We start from the raw sequence: 13,466 nt of genomic DNA on the forward strand, positions 1-13,466 counted from the left end.
TTTATGTATAATTCAGACATAAATCATATTGAATTCAGTAGGACTTGTTCCCAGGTAAAGTGGGGCTAGGATTGCAGCCTTATTCATCTGTCACTAAACTTAAGCCCATGTAACTGAAACAACCTCTCATCATTCCCTCTTTTCCTCTGCCCTGCCCTGCCCATTTCCTCATATCAAATTTTAGATAGTAAGCTCTTTGGGAAAGGGACTTGTCCTCTGTAAAGTGCCATGCACACTGATGATGCTATATAAAGCAAATAAACAAACGGTATTCAGAACAGACACAATAAAGTAGGCAGCACTCGCCAACAGAGCCTGACCATGACAAGAAAGTTCATATTCTAACGCTAATCACTATAGGAGCAACTAATGAAACGCCACAGAGAACTGAGTACTGTAATGCAGATCATCCATTTGTACTGACATAATAAAAATATAATAAATAACCTCTAAAATCTACAGTCTGATGTCAGTAATTTCTGCACTGGGCTCCTTTGGGGGCAGGATAGAAGTTTAATGAACAAACAAACAAAACAAAACAAATAATATAGTATTGCCAGCCGGGATGGGCAGTCTTTAGGTTTGTAGGATGTAGTTTTTGTGTTTTTTTCTACTAGAACTTTGAGGTCTACTAAACAAAGCCAGGTGCAAACAAGAGGCCCAGGAATGTGGGCAAAGAATTGCAGGAGAACGTGTCTCTGAACACATGCTCAGCCCAGGAATTCCTTTCCAGTGGAGCTTATGCACAAATCCTTTCACACACAAATTACTATTTTTCCAGTAGGTGCATGTTACCAAATTCTTCCAAGCTACACAGGAAGTAGATTGGACTGTGAAAAAACAACCCAAATTGTGTTTGCATTTTGATAAATTTGTAGGGCAGTGCAATATCTCAGAGAGGAGGTCAGGTCTCCTGCTCCCCTGGTGCATTTTATAGGTGCCCAATTTCCCTGCTTTTTAAAGTTTGATAGAAATATCTGTTGACTATAGGTACATTCTTAAACCTCAAGGGTTTTTTTGCCTATTAGTGAATTTTTGTGCTTTTTAATCTGGAAGATAAGAAATGGGATCCTGTGCAAGTTTGCTGAGAATGGATTGATCATTTGCATACTTATTGAGTTCAGTAGGATTTCCTCCTCTGCAATCATGCTTAGCATAGGTGAAACTGACCGCACAAATCCTTTCACACACAAATCTACTGTTTTTCCAGTAGGCATATATTACCAAATTTTTCCAAGCTACACAGGAAGTGGATTGGATTGTGAAAGACCAACCCAAATTGTGTTTGAAATTTTACAAAATTCAATGGGATTTACTCCTCTGCAATCACTTTTAGCATAGGTGAAACTGACCATGGAAGAAAAGGGAAAGAGGGAGGGAGGGGTGGAGTGGCCAGGGGAGGAGGAAAAAGGGAGGAGGAGGGGAGAGGAGAGGGAGGGGAGGGGAAGGATGAGAGAGAGTGTCAGGGTGCAGGGTTGGGGTCCTGGGGATTCAGAAGAACTGGAGGGAAGGGAGGGGGTCACTTCGCCGGAGTGGAGTGAAGACGAAACAGAGGAAATTCCAGAGATAGAGTTGCCTAGCAACGGGGACCTTGAAAGCTTTACAATCTCAGAGCATTCCCTTGAAGTTCCCATGCCTCTTCTCCGAAGCTCAGAACAGACGGGGGAAGAGGGAGGGCCGCCCAAGACAGAGACCAGCAAAGAAAAGCCGCAAGACAGTTTAAAACCTGCCCCCCTTTCCCCCATACCGGAGTCGGAGACTTCAGAAGAGGAGGGGCCCGTGCTTCCCCCGTCGCCGCGTACTCGAAGACAGTTGAAAAGACAAGAAAGGAGGGGGGGAAGGAGGGTGGTGACTGAGGGGACGTTGAGGCGGAGTGAAAGACTTCGCGCCCGTTTGGCCCCTTTTTAAGAGACAGGTGGGATAGCAGTACCTTGCTCTGTCAACTCTCTTTCTACGTCGCAGGACCTGTAACTCTGTGTTGCTTCATGAGAAGGCGCAGTCTCTCTTTGGATATTACCTTAATAAAAACTGAATTGCTTTCAACCACCAGTCTGATTCCTGAGTCCCATCCTGGGCCTGACAGGGAGGGGAAAATTCTTATTGAATTCAGTGCGTTTTACTCCTCTGCAATCATGCTTAGGACAGGTGAAACTGACCATGGGAAGGAAGAGAAGGAGGGACAGAAGAGAAGAAGGAACGAGGAAGAGAGGGGAGGAGAAGGAAAGGGGAGGGATTGAAAGGGGAGGGGAGTTGTCAGGAGGGGCAAAGGAAGGGGGAGGGAAGGGGCAAGAGTGAGGGGATAGGAAGGAGAAGGGGAGGGCAGGTTTGATCATTTGCATGCTTTTTGAGCTCAATGGGATTTACTCCTGTACAATCATGCTTAGGATAGGTGAAAAGCTCTGGGGGAGGGGCAGGGAGGGGGAGGAGGGAGAAGGGGGAGAGAAGGGGAGGAAGGCTAGGGGTAGGGAGAAAAAGGGAGGGGAGGGGAGGAGATTGGGTGGGCGGGCACTGGGCAGAGGGAAAGCTCCTTTCCTTTCCAAAAGGAAAACATTATGAACAGTATCATTGTTTTTCAGGGTTTTCCTCACCTTTTTATTCTACAGCAGGCACATGTAGTCTCCCACCCAAATTTAACCAAAGCTGTCACTGGCCACATCCACACCAAGCTTTTATTTCATTTTAGACAGTCATGTCTTCTCCCAAAGAATCCTGTGAAGTGTAGTTACTGAAGGGTGCTGAGAGTTGCTAGGAGAGGCCCTATTCCCCTCACAGAGCTACAATCCCCAGAAGAGGGGCTGACTGCTAAACCACTCTGGCCACTGGAGCTCTGTCAGGGAAATAAGGGTCTCCTAACAACTCTCAGCACCCTTCACAAACTACACTTCCCAGGATTCTTTGGGGAAAGCCATGAATGTTTAAAGTGGAATAAATGTCTGACATGGGTGTGGCCACCTGATTAGCCAAGCCAACCAGCTATGAGTCTAGCTTTTAGAACTCTGACAGTTGGTTTGTACTGAGCATGCCCGTGCTTATCATTGACTTCAATGTTAAATTTCTTAAATTAATTAAAAATCAGCCATGCATTTTTTAAACTGCAGAAGATGAAGGTCAGAGTATGGGGCAATGTCAGTAACAGGATTACATGTACTCTGTGAACATGGCTGATTTTAATTAATTTTAAATGAATTAAAGAAATTATGAGACCACTGACAGAAAAAATTCCAACAGGGTGTGGATTTTGTTTCTCTTGTTTTAAAATTTGAACTCTAGATTCTCTCTGAGTGTTTCGTGTATCACCATGAAAACTTAGAGGGTTGTTAAGCAAGCGGTTCTGAGTTCATCACTATAAGTTTTGTAAGGTTTTGTTTTGAAATGAGCTTATGGGAAGCAGCAGAATGGCATGGGGTGTATTTTCAATTTAACATTGTGGAATGTGAAAAAGCTTGTGGCTATATAAGAAAACAATTGATACAGAGTGGAGAACCCATTATGTTTGCATCAAGTCTACATGACTGGTCATATTTAAACCACATACAGAGAAACCATAATAATGCAAATATATCTTGCCAAAATGATTGCTTAGGGATCAGAGGCCGTACTTCCCCTAAGTGAGAAATAGGGAGCATGCCTCCATGAAACCATATTACTCAATTTCCTCCCTCGCCTACTTGTTCTTTTCGAGTTAGTTTTCCATCTAGGGCTAATTACCACACTCCAGAGTACCTTCTTCAAATGGAAAAATCTCAGTTCTGCACAATTTCCAGAAGTTGTTGTTGCTATTGTTACACTATTGGGAGTTGGAAACTCATGCTGATCTACTACAAATCTGTTGATCTACCAGTAGTGCCTGATCTACCTTCTGCCCACCCCTCCTGTAGGCTACAGCCAGAGCTTGGAAAAGTTACTTTTTAAAACTACAACTCCCATCAGACCCAGCCAGCATGGCCACTGGATTGGGCTGATGGGAGTTGTAATTCAAAAAAGTAACTTTTCCAAGCCTTGGCTACAGCTAAATAGGAGGCAATGAAGCAAACTGGTAATACAATATGAAATAGGCATTCAACAAATAGCATGAAATTACAAAATAACTTTCCCATTCCTCAGTAGGCTCTGTCTCTTCCCATTGGTGAATTACAATATTCCTACTGGGAATAGAAGTTCAAACTAAGCATTCAAACCAGTAAATGTTTCTTCCAATTAGCACCAGGCAGGGAGGTGCCAACTGAGTTCTGATAATTTAAATGGTATGTCAGCAGCAGGGGAGCTCCTTGTGGAAAAATGACACCATCTCAGCTAGGTTAAAATAAAACTACCTTTAATTTTTACCACTTTGCACAGGTTTGGGGTTTCCAGTGACAGCAGAACATCTCTTGGATTATATTTTATAGAAGGGACAGAAGGGAACAGAATAATAATTAAATACTACAGTGAAAGATTATAAGAATATTAGCAACTTCTGTGATTTTCCCAGAACAGAAAACATGGAACAAATTAACGAGACAAGTGAGTCTTTAAAAACACTGGAAGTGAGTTTTTTAGTTACACCATTCTCTTCTCCAGACACAGGGGTTTAATGTTTAATTTAAAAAAATGAAAAAAGTGGTGACCTCAGTTTAGCGCTCGCTAGAACAGAAGCAGAAAAGAGAAAGCTGTACTTTGGATTATAGTAAAAATTTGGCTTTCTTCTGAGGAACTGGAGTATATAAAATCCGCAGAGTTGTGGATTTTAGCAGTCCACAGCTGCTCTGTAGCAGAGCAGTCCAATACTCAAGCGATGGCTGAGAGGCCATAGGATACAGCAAAAGCCCTGTTATGAAGGACATGAGATATGCCACCACTGGAACAAGTATGCCCGCAGAACATGAAGAGACATCACAAAGATAAAGAAACATGACAATCTGGGAAAGGCCATGTGTCAGTGGTAGAGCATCTGCTTTGCATGCAAAATATCCCAAGTTCACTTCCCAGCATTTACAGGCAGAGCTGGGAAAGAGTCCCTGTCTAAAACCTTGAAGAGCTGCTGCCAGTCAGTGTAGCTAATATTAGATGCACCAATGGTTTGACTCAGTGTTTCAGGTGATGGCCTCAGCAATATCATTATGGCCCAAGAAGGGGTTTCAAATCATCAGTTCTGGTTGTGGCAAAGCAGAGCAAGGCAAAGCAACGCAGGACAAAATCCACGTTTGATTTACGCAAAGCAAACTAGAAGAGTCAAGAATTCAGGTTTTAGAGAGGACCCTGAACAGCTCCTTGTGGAGAACAGGCTGGAGACCTCATAAGAGTAGAACTTAAATATTGCTTTAGCACAGGAGTGGCTTATCCCCAGCCTGTCAATTTATTTATTTATCAGACCCTATCAGTTTTGGGGGTGGCAAAAGAGAGGGGGGACGTATACACTGCATGAAGGTGGTGGGCAGAAAGATTTAAACCTCTCCACCAGCCATGCACCCAGATAAGAATGCAAATCACCACTCCATGATCATCAGATTGATCATTTGATGAGCCGAGAGGTGGTGATAACTAGTCCTCAGCTGATCTGGATGGATCAGCTGAGGAGGGGGCTGTGTGTCCTGTGTATATGAGTGTAGGATGCACCTACCCACTTTTAGTCATGCCGACTGCTAGCATATGGTCCTCTGAAAGCAGCTCTTGGGCCCAAAAAGGCTAGTCACCACTACTTTAGCACCAGGCAACTCCATATTGAGCCTTACAATCTAGAAGCGCTAGTTGGCTCATGTAGAAGCTAGGCTACCCATAGAGTACTCCTGCTGATTGCCTTAGCAGTTGGAGGGGGCTGTTGTAGTAGAGGGTTGTATCCTGGATTACCTGAGAACTGTTGCATGTAAAACATGACTGGTGTAAAACGTGAGTGGCTAGGGCTTCTGCTGCGTAAGGATGGCAGATCAGCCAAAGCCTTTCCTGTTTTGGTCTCACTGGCATTCAGGCACTCAGATGGGTCCAGTCCATCCCATTTTATGCAGATGTTTTAAAAAAGAACTCATGAAAAATATGCATTTGACCTGTACACATGGTGCCCTTTCAAAGCGGCCTTTAGGACAGAACTGGGGGGAAAAAGGGAAATGCAGCCTAACAATACCAAAAATGTGCAGCAAAATGAGTCAAGGGTAACCAATTTTATTTATTTATTTATTAGATTTATATCCCACTCTTGCTCCCAGTCAGAGCCCAGGGCAGCAAACAAAAGCACTAAAAACACTATAAAACATCATAAAAACAGGCTTTAAAACATATTACAACAAAACATCTTTAAAAGCATATCAAAATAAAACATATTTAAAAACATATTTTTTAAAAAAAAAAAGCTTTAAAAACGTATTAAAAGCAATTCCAGGTCTCAACTTAAAAGGCTTGTTGAAAGAGGAAGGTCTTCAACAGGAGCTGAAAAGATAACAGAGATGGCGTTTGTCTAATATTTAAAGGGAAGGAATTCCACAGGGTAGGTGCCACTACACTAAAGGTCCATTTCCTATATCATGCAGAACGAAACCCCTGATAAGATGGTATCTGCAGGAGGCCCTCACCTGCACAGCTCAGTGATCGGCTGGGTATATAAGGGGTAAGACGGTCTTTCAGGTATCCTGGTCCTGAGCTGGGGCTTTGTCCACCAAAACAGCACCTTGAACTTAGCCCAGTAGCTAATAGGTACCCAGAGAGGTTAGTGTATTAATAATAACAAAATAGATATACAAATGAACATAATATCAAACAATATGACAAGAAAAGTTCAGGTAAAATAACCAGATATTGCACAAGCACAATATCTTGCCTTGATCATCTGCAGTTGGATTCACTTTAAGTCCTTTGTTTATCCCTTTTGTTAGGGTACTACATTCTTTATCTTACAACCTTGCCTCAGAAGACAATGGCACACTCAAGAGGGGATGCAGCATCTGATCTTAAAGGATGTGCAGATCTTTCAAGTTTGAAATTGAACCCATATTGTCTATTACAAGCTAAGGGCCTGTCAAGTTTGATAGAGAGAGAATGGGAAGGGACGGAGGGTTCTAGTGCTACCCATTCCATCTCCACTCCCCATCCTTCTATCCATAACTGAGACCTGTGCCTCAGACAAAGGAATGTTTTGTTCCTTACAACTCAATGAAAGGCCCTGTCTACATTGCCTTGGGCAGAATGTTGGGAAATAATATATTATTATGGGTTTCCTATCAGAGTTCTGTGAATAATCTGTGCAGGTTGCCCTAAAGCAATATTGAACAAGTACACAATAAAATTGTAGGGATCATTAAATTTACTTTGATTTCTTGTTTATATATATATATTAATTAGCCTTCTGCCTACAGATGTGTGCAGGATCCCTTGTCTGTCTCAAGACAGACAGTGTAGACAGACATTTTTTCTTCTTCTTTTACCTCCTTCTGTCTTTTCATTTCTTTTCCAAAAGGTGACAACACTGGATAGATTTAGATATTTCCCAGGCTTCAGGGTCAGCCTAGTAACTTGCAGATTAACCCTGAGACATGGGAAATGTCATTTTTCCATCAACTATATCCACAGGGTTCCTACCTTTTTGGAAAGCATAATGATCTATATCATTATTTCCATGGATTTAAAGTTATTTTTAACCATTCCATCAACTGATGTAAACATCAGCTGTACAAGAACAGTAGTAATAATAACCTTGGTCAGTAAAAGGACAAGCTGAATATGAGCCAACAGTGTGATGTGGCTGCAAAAAAGGCAAATGCTATATTAGGCTGCATTAACAGAAGTATAGTTTCCAAATCGTGTGAAGTATTAGTTCCCCTCTATTCAACACTGGTTAGGCCTCATCTTGAATACTGCATCCAGTTCTGGTCTCCACACTTCAAGAAGGATGCAGACAAACTGGAACGGGTTCAGAGGAGGGCAACAAGGATGATCAGGGGACTAGAAACCAAGCCCTATGAGGAGGGACTGAAAGAACTGGTCATGTTTAGCCTGGAGAAGAGAAGACTGAGGGGAGATATGATAGCACTCTTCAAGTACATGAAAGGTTGTCACACAGAGGAGGGCCGGGATCTCTTTTTGATTGTCCCAGAGTGCAGGACACAGAATAATGGGCTCAAGTTGCAGGAAGCCAGATTTTGACTGAACATCAGGAAAAACTTCCTAACTGTTAGAGCCATACAACAATGGAACCAATTACCTAGAGAGGTAGTGGGCTCTCTGACACTGGAGGCATTCAAGAGGCAGCTGGACAGCCATCTGTCGGGACTAGGGAATGCTTTGATTTGGATTCCTGCATTGAGCAGGGGGTTGGACTTGATGACCTTATAGACCCCTTCCAACTCTACTATTCTATGATTCTATGACCTGTTATTATTTATTTGTTCATTTTATTTAATTTTATGCCTATAATATTGAGGCGATAGGTCTCTTTGGGACCTAAAATGACCCTAAACAACCAGGTGATGGTCAGAGGAGATGTCTTATCCTTATTTCCCCACCCACCCTCTAGCTAGGTAAGGAGGGCAATCTATATGTACATGAAGGAAACAATTCTCTGTAGTATATATTTGTTCTGGGATTGGTGCTCCTCTTACATGCAAGCTTTTTATAGCATCTAGACGATTTCATTGGTATCGAAATGCTAGCCCATATTTTCCCCATTTAATCCAGATTTACCCTTTCTGGGGAAAAATATATGACCTTTATTTTAAATCTGTAAATATTGGAACAAAAAGAGTTTTTAGTAAAAATTTCCTGCTATTACTTCATTCATTGTATTTTTAAAATATTGCAATTTTGTACCTGCTGATTTTTTCTCTTTTTCTGAAATATTTTAGGATTGTTCCAGGTAGAGAATTTGAGGTGGCAGTCAAACAATAATTACTTCCATTCCATTCTTGTCCTCATTTCTGGGATTGCCATACTTTGTTTGTTCATTTTTTATAGAGGATGCAGACAATATGATTGCCAAACCATGGCATTTCTCTGTTTTCTGTCTTGTTCTCTTGCGGATTTTTTTTAAAAAGATCTCACTTGTGGCATTTTTTTAAAGCAACCTCACAGTTGTGGTGCCAGCCTAGCCAATGTGGGCTAGCATTGCAATTGCGTTTTGTTGTTTTAAAAAATTGCCACAGATGAAATGTTATAAAAACAACAGGAAAATCAGACAGAAGATATTAGAATGTAATGGCTTGACGACTTCAAGAAGCTATTTTGCTTTCAATGAAAGTTTTTCTTTCTCTAGCATCAATTTACTCTGATTTCTTGTTTATATTTTTTTAATTAGCCTTCTGCCTACAGATGTGTGCAGGATCCCTTGTCCTTTTACTGACCAAGATTATTATTACAACTGTTCTTGTAGATCTGATGTTTACATCAGTTGATGGAATGGTTAAAAATAATTTTAAATCCATGGAAATAATGACATAGATCATTATGCTTTCCAAACGGTAGGAACCCTGTGGATATAGTTGATGGAAAAATGACATTTCCCATGTCTCAGGGTTAATCTACAAGTTACTAGGCTGACCCTGAAGCCTGGGAAATATCTAAATCTATCCAGTGTTGCCACCTTTTGGAAAAGAAATGAAAGCACAGAAGGAGGTAAAAGAAGAAGAAAATAAATGTCTGTCTACACTGTCTGTCTTGAGATAGTAAACTGTCAGCTGTTTTGATCTGTTTCTACTAAAGTTTCTACCAAAGTGCTTTAATCCTAATCTTTGAGAAAAGTCAGATAAACTGGTACTTTTCTAGAATGGGCACTCAAATCTGCAAGAATTAAATTCTAGCATGGCATAGTGTATACATTTTTGGGCTTGAATCAGGAAGACATGAGTTCAATATGCACATGCTATGAAATTTAAGTAAATGAACTCACAGGATGGATCTTGCATTTTCTTAAGACATTAAGTTGAGTTTCCTAATGACATTAAGTAAAAACAAACCTCCAGACCAACTATTTAGAAGGGTTCATAATCCTTAGAGCAGTCATGGATCTTCAGACCAAAAAAGTAATCCCAAACCAAGTTCAAGCTTGTTTTATCTGCAATATAATCAATATGAAATCCATAACAGAACTGTTATTACAAAGGAGCAGAGACTGTTTGGCAACTCACCAAGCCCTGAAACCTCATGCCATTCCAGGCAATTCCGTATCTTTCCTCTGGAATGACACTGTTGGAGGGAGCTGTATATAAATACTGATTATCCCTTGACATACATTTAAATATTTTTTGATACCTTTGAGCTTGACAAAAGGCTATGAATCCGGGAGGTATATAACCAGCATTGTTTGAGCACATCCAGTCATCCTATTCAGATAGAGCACAGCCTGAAGATACATTCTCAGAAGAGTTGTAACTTTAGTGAAAATTTCTGATAATCCTCTCAGCCCATTGTGGTCATCAAAGACACCCTGATCCATGTTCCTTTAATCAACTGGTACGATCAGTAGGAGTGTGCAGCGGGGCATTTTCTGTAATTCTTCCATGATCATTCACAAGGCAGCATCTCTTTATGTTTTAGGAGTGTGGTGAAGACTGGTGACACATGCTGGGTGGGTGTACTTGGAATGGCTATTTTATTTATTTATTTATTTATTTATTTATTTATTTATTTATTAGTAGCTACATTCTGTTTTTCCACTTTTGTTATTCTTTTTACGATCTTTAATACTATTTTATGATGTTTTAGGACAGAAGTGGGTAACCTTTTTTGGCTCAAGGATGATGTTCGCACTTGGTCAATTCTCTTGACCTCAGTAGGTGTGGGCACCCCACACTCTTGCATGCACACACAGGAAAACATACACACAACCCTTCCTCCATGGGAATTATCCTCCTCTGCTCATTAAATGGTCCACCTGATGACTGGAAGAGGGAGGCAATTTGCATCCCCATGAGGGTGCTCGGCTCTGCCCACTCCACCAGTATGGTGTCTGCTTTAATCTTTTTTTTTCTTTTTGTTGCCATCACCAAAATCTTGACAGGCCAGAAAATTTTATTTGGGGTGTTGGAGGCTGCATCAGGCCCTCAAACTAGGGATTAGTCAACGCTGTTTTAGGATGTAAATGGTCATGAATCTTTGCTTTAAAATATGGATGCATTAAGTCAAGAGTGGGGAAAGTTTTTCCACCTGAGGACCACTTTCCCTTCTGGGTAACCTTCCAGGGGGCCACATGTCGGCGGTGGGTGAGGCCAGAGGCAAAAGTGGGAAGAGCAATACATGTAAATGTTACTTTTGTACAGTTGGCTAGTTTTTACACACACCCCTCTCCTCTGTCCATAAACGCAAAAAGCATTATCAGAATTCAAAGTTCCAGCCAGGTAAAAACACTCCAGGAGGGTGGGTGTGGGTGTGGCTCGCTGTGTGGGTGGGTGGGTGGGGAAGGAGGCCTGAGAAGACATTCATCTGCTGGGTCTGAGATTTCCCACCCCTGTGTTATATTTTAAAGATATAGTCAGGCTATGTGATAAATATCTGGGGATACAGCTGACAGGAATAGTCCCATATGAGAATACAAACCCAGAGATATTTTATTTATTTATTTATTTATTTCTGTTTCTATACCGCCCTAGCCAATGGCTCTCTGGGAGGTTCACAGCAAGGAATAAAATACAATACAGTAAAATAAACATCAGATAAAATCCCTAAAAACGAACAGCTAAGCATTTAACAACTTGATACAAAATTAACTTAACATTAAGCAATTAAAATGCCTGGGAGAATAAAAAGGTTTTAACCTGGAACCGAAAAGATAGAAGAGAAGGCGCCAGGCGCACCTCATCTGGGAGACTGTTCCATAATTCGGGGGCCACTACTGAAAAGGCCCTGGATCTAGTAACAGCCCTCTGAGCTTCCCTATGGGACGGGACTCGGAGGAGGGCCTTAGATGTTGAATGTAGTGAGTGGGTAGGTTCATAGCGGGAGAGGCGTTCCGCAAGGTATTGTGGTCCCGCACCGTGTAAGGCTTTATAAGTCAAAACTAGCACTTTGAATCTGGCCCGGAAACAAATAGGTAGATAAATGATACTCTGAAGTTCCTTCAGTGTTGTTGCTTAAAGCTTATAATTTGGGGTGCAAATTAAATGCCTATTGAAACTACAGAGATTTTTTTTTAATATTGTAATGTAAATAGCCTTCAATTACAGAGAAAGAGAAGCAGACCCTTGATGAATCAGTAAGCTGATGGTTGGTTGAGAATTCTAAATGGTATTGAGCAAAACAGCTAACACTATAGCTGAACTAACTTTCTTGACAAAAAAAAATCAGAGGATTTCTAAGATTTTTTCCCCTCCTCAGCCCCCCAGAAAAGGAAAGCAACTTTGCAGAATGTTGTCTAAATAGTCACCATGTTTTTGGGGGCCACTTGCAGCAACAGCACAAAAAAATGCTTTAGAGGAATAAAGAAAGAAATACTGTTACTACCACTGCTAATGGTGAACCCCACCTCTGAGAAACTGCTGAGGGATTTTCTCCTCCCCTTTCCTTGGAGAATTTTAGTAAAATTTTACCGTGCCTCAGACAATTTCCCTGTCCACAGTTTGCACACAGCTCCTTTAATTAATAAATATAAACACAAGAAAGCAAAAACATGAATAACCCAACCCCAAACTATTTTTTATTATTGTGGGAACGCTGTCAGTTATCTATCATTGGTCAGATGGCAGTCAGTCAGTCTCTGTCACAGAACAGTCTCTTCAAATTTCTGTTGTTCCATGTCTGGTCACATGGGCGTCCACAGGCAAGGGAGAGCAGTTGACCCCTGAATGAGCCACAATCCCCATATTACCAGCTTTTTTAAAAAACAGTAAACTCTTAACATTTGTAGAACCTGAGGTATGAGGCAGAATGTCCAGGCACTATTCTCCTCATTTGTTTAGTGAGAAACTTGCCTGCTCCCACCATTCAATTCTGTTTGTTTACTTATTTGGAGTATTTACTTCCCCCCCCCGAAAAATTCCTGTGGATGCCCATGGTTGCTCCTTTCTTTCTCTTTTGCAATGTCCCTTCTATCCACCTTTTCTCTTTTCCTCATTTCCCTTTTGTATTTCTTTAATTCCGTTCTCTCCAACAGTCAGCAACTGTCATTTTCCATGTCTGGCTCACCTCTCCACATTTTTTCTACACCCCTCCCTTAACTGGCCTCACATTCTACAACCTTATAGCAGTAACCTATATGGGTATCTATTTAAGTACAAACAGAAAAGAGCTAATTAACCAATGCAGCAGAAATAACTCTTGTGTGCTGGGAAGGGAGGGAGATGTTCAGTGGATTTTTACAAAGTAGATCCCTCTTCATAATTTCTAACATGTGACACATTCAGATTAATTTTTAGGGGAAATGTTCCCAGTTCTGCTTTGTATCCTGTTGTTTGCTGATTGCCTGTCCAGTTAAAGAGTTAACTGTTTGGATTACATAATCTCTCCTTTGGGTAGAGTAGACAGAAAATATACACCCCTTCTTTGGGGCAGCATATTTGCCAAGTGTACTGTAT

This window comes from Rhineura floridana, chromosome 4 (assembly GCF_030035675.1).
Source record: "Rhineura floridana isolate rRhiFlo1 chromosome 4, rRhiFlo1.hap2, whole genome shotgun sequence".
NCBI lineage: Eukaryota > Metazoa > Chordata > Lepidosauria > Squamata > Rhineuridae > Rhineura > Rhineura floridana.